This window comes from Muscardinus avellanarius (assembly GCF_963383645.1).
Source record: "Muscardinus avellanarius genome assembly, chromosome: 3".
NCBI lineage: Eukaryota > Metazoa > Chordata > Mammalia > Rodentia > Gliridae > Muscardinus > Muscardinus avellanarius.
Genome location: NC_137788.1, coordinates 153,494,877 through 153,499,003, shown reverse-complemented (window position 1 = coordinate 153,499,003; position 4,127 = coordinate 153,494,877).

Here is a 4,127-nt window from a genome sequence, read left to right as displayed (position 1 = left end):
GCAGCTGCCACTCAAGAGTCACGGGCTCGGCCCGAGCTCCTGGACCCTGCTGCACGGGGCCCTGGATGCCAGCGGGGTGCAGAACAGAAGGGTATACAGCTCACTGGCAGCTCTGGGGAGCAGAGGCAGCTGCTGGCCCGGTGACCCATAAGCCGGTTCCCTCAGAGCTGTCCCTGGCCAGGGCTGGAGCGGCTGCCCCCTCCCTCTCGTGCACGTGACGAGGTTGTGGTGACTGGTGCTGTGATGTGCGTGACCGTAGAGCTGTGTGAGGGAGAGCAGCTCCCCTCCACCCCACCCCGCAGTGTGAATGTGCAAAACAGAGCCCCTCAGGCTGAAGCCCCCCACCCCACCAGAGAGACACTGGGAACGCCAGCTCCTTCCGCCCCTAGCAATGCACTGAAACAGGCCCGGCCGACTGCTGCACGCCACATGCGCACACACACGTACATGAGCACACTCGCGCACACACTAAGCCCCAGGGAAGGCCCAGACGTGCAAGCCAGGCTCTATCCCCAGGCTGGGCCTCCTTAGCTGTAGGGCATCCCGGAGGACGCTGCTCAGCATCTTTTGAAAATTGGCCTCAGGCCGTGCCTTCCCACCCATGGCTCCCGGTGTGTGGGCTGCCCTGGGCACCGGCCAAGGCCCCCCCGTCCAGGTTCATACCCAGAGGCCCCCTCACAGGTGGAGGGGCGATTCAGCACATCCTGGTCTGAGCAGTGGCACTCATGGTCTCCGATGTCCTCTGGCCCTGCCCGTGGCCCCTTTCCACTCTACTTAGAAAATCCAAATGCTTGGTTCCAATAGCTGAGCAGAAGCAGTCCCTCGGTCTCTGTTCCTTCACCTCCAGCAGATGCTAGAGCCCCTCAGCAGGGGAGTTCAGACCACGGGGCACAGGCAGGGGACCCAGTGGAGAGGGCCAGCTGGCCTGTCCCATCCTCCACTTTCTCTGCACCGGCACCCAGGGCTCCCAGCTGCTGGTCGGAAGCCTCACCCCTGCCCACATCTGGTTTCTGGGAAAAGGCCTCACATCCCTGGCTCGCCTTTCTCTAAGACCTTAAGCCCAGTGGCCACAGAAGGGACCTGCCGCTGGCAACCCTGGCTCTCGGCTTGTTTCAGCCAGGGTGCCCATCCACCAAGCCCTGACCCAGTCCACCCTCTGCTGCTGTTCAGAGGCCTCCCCGTCCCCACCCCCACTCCAGCATCGCAGCAGCCCCCCTGCGGTTCCCCGGGGACCTCTCATACACTGGCCAGGAGGCTGCGGTCTCCCCTCCCTCCAAGAGGTCCTGGCCCTCCGCCAAAACCGTGGGGCGGGCTGGAGGGGGCTCGGCCCGCCCTCCCTCTCCCCTTCCGGGTTTTATATGATCCCTTTGTTGGAAGTAAAAAGTTGAAGCACTTTATTTTTGGTTGTGTTCGCTCACATTCTGCTTGGAAGTGGGGGCCCCTCCCCCCTCGCTGCGTCCGCGTGTCCGCAACCTGTGTGGAGCGTCACTGCGTGTACATACTGTAAATTATTTATTAATGGCTAAATGCAAGTAAAGTTTGGGTTTTGTTTGTTATTTTCTTTTAGACCACATGGTGGAGTTTGTTTTCTGAACAGATTTGGGTTTCCCCAGAGAGGGTGGAGGGTTGACATTAGTGCTCACTGTCCCCTTCCAGGTGTGAGTGTGTGTGTGTGTGTGTGTGTGCACGCATGAGTGTTACCAATGCGTGTGGAAGGTGCCGTAATTTAACCACAGCCCTGGGCTTCTCTAAACCTGCTTTTGTCCTGGGCAGCAGTGGTTCCTTGGGGGCTGGCAGGCCCAGGGTCCCGCGCTCCGGGGACACTAGAACACAGTCACCCAGACTGGTTGCCAGATGGTGGAGGGACACGGTGCTCTCTGGGGCTGGCCTCAGGTCCAGGGCACCGCATCTCTGCCACCAACCTGCCCCCCTACCACCCAGGAACAAGAGTAGCACCGCAAAGACCGTGGACCCATTTCACCCCATTTTTTAAAACCACCTGGGAGCCGGGAGGAGTGGCAAGTGCTTGTAATACTAGGACTTGGGAGGCTGAGGCAGGAGGATTGCAGGTTCAAAGCCAGCCTCAGGATTTAGACATTTGTGTGTGTGTGTGTGTGTGTGGTACTGGGGGTGGAACCAGGGACATTCTACCTCCCAGCTGCACCCCCAGTCCTATTTTTTATTCCTTAGTTTGAAACAGGGTCTTACTGAATTGCAAAGGGCCTCACTAAGTAGTAGCTGAGGCTGTCAGCGAACCTGGATCCTCCTGTCTCAGCCTCCCAAATGCTGGGATTACAAGCGTGCACCACCACGCCTGGCAGGAACTTAGACTTTTAGTAATGTAGCAAGACCGTGTTTCAAGAGAAAAATAGCTGAGGGTATTGCTTGGAAGTAGAATACCCCTGGATTCAATCCCCAGTACCAAACACACACACACACACACACACACACACACACACACACACACACACACACAGGCCCATTTTACAGGCAAAGAAAAAAAATTCCATGAGACAGTTCAGCTGCCCAGGGTTCCTGAGCCCAGTCATTCACCAAGGTGTTTTGTCCCCAAAGCCCTGCTCTTGCCTCTACGTGCTGTGAGGCTAGATCATGCCCCTTCCTTCCTCCCAGCTGTGCGACCAGGGGCCAGCCATTGGACCTCTCTGGGCCCCTGTCCCCCTAAGATGGGAGCGCCTGGCATACAGGGTCATTTGGAGACTGAGTTCATTTCCAGAGTGCAGCGCCATGAATGTCCCGTGTCGGGTGTGGTGTTATCCCAAAGGAAGAGGACTGGGAGGCAGGACGGCCAGAGGAGCCCTGGGAGCCTGGTCAGTGACCCGGAAGGCTAGCATGAGAAGAGCCAGAGTGTCATCAAGCCTGGCCCAGGCAGTGCAGGGAGGCCAGGAATAGGAGGGGAGAACTTTCTAGAGCCCAGCTCGTCTGGAGAAACCTGGGACCTGCAGTGGGGCGCTCAGCACCCTTCCTAGCGCCTGCGCGGTCCGCACGCGTGGCCCCGGGGCCTCACGGGAAGTGGGGCACAATCGGGGCAGCACAGGGCACAGGGCCATGGCACTGGGGGGCTCGGGGAACGGGTCGTGAGACACCAGGCACACGGAAGGGCGGTGGGGAGTCTCGCCTTGGCCATCGGAAGGAAATGCGGTGTGGCGCTTGCCAGAAAATATTCCCGGTTTGGGATGTTTTGTTTTGGTTGTGTTTTTTTTGTTTTGTTTTGATGTTTGTTTGTTTTGCAGTACTGGGGGTGGAACCAGGGCCATTCTACCTCCAAGCTACAACCTCAGCCCCTATTTTTTATTTTTTTCAGTACTGAGGATAGAACCCAGGGGCCTTTTGCCTCCCAGCTACATCCCCAGCCCTATTTTTATTTTTGAAACAGGGTCTCACTGAGTTGCCAAGTGCCTCGCTAAGTAGCTGAAGCTGTCCAGAACCGTGATCCTCTAGTCTTCCTCCTGAATGCTGGGATTACAAGCATGTACCACCACACCCGGCTCCTATTTTGTTGTTCTTTATTTTGAAACAAGGTCTCACTGAGCTGCAAAGGGCCTCACTAAGTAGCTGAGGCTGTCTGCAAACCGCAGTCCTCCTGTCTCAGTCTCCCAGACGCTGAGCTGCCAGGCTGGATTTGGGCATCAAAACATCCCATGTTTGGGCCCAGCATGGTGGCCCACACTTGTAATCCCAGCAGTGAGGAGGAGCCTCAGCTACTCAGTGAGGCCATTTGCAACTCAGTGAGACCGTTTCAAAAACTTTTTAAAAAAGACTAGAAATAGGGCTGGGAGTGTAGCTCGGAAGTAGAATCCCCCTGGGTTTCATCCCCAGTACCCACCAAAAAAAAAAAAAGAAAAGAAAAGAAAAGCCCATGTTTTGAGGACACTAAATTTAACAGGTGGGAATTCTCTCCTGAGTACTGTGCACTGGTTACCCTGTGAACATGAACATTTTTGTCCTCTCATGAGTACACAGCACAGCACCTTGTGGTAAATGTTGCTGAAGAAGGTCTTTATCTTGCAGGACGGGGTTTGGTACAGACTCTCTCAGTTCCAGCCTGAAGGTAAGCACATTTGCACAGGGAGGCAGGGCAGCCTCTTCCACGCCACCCCAAGCCACAG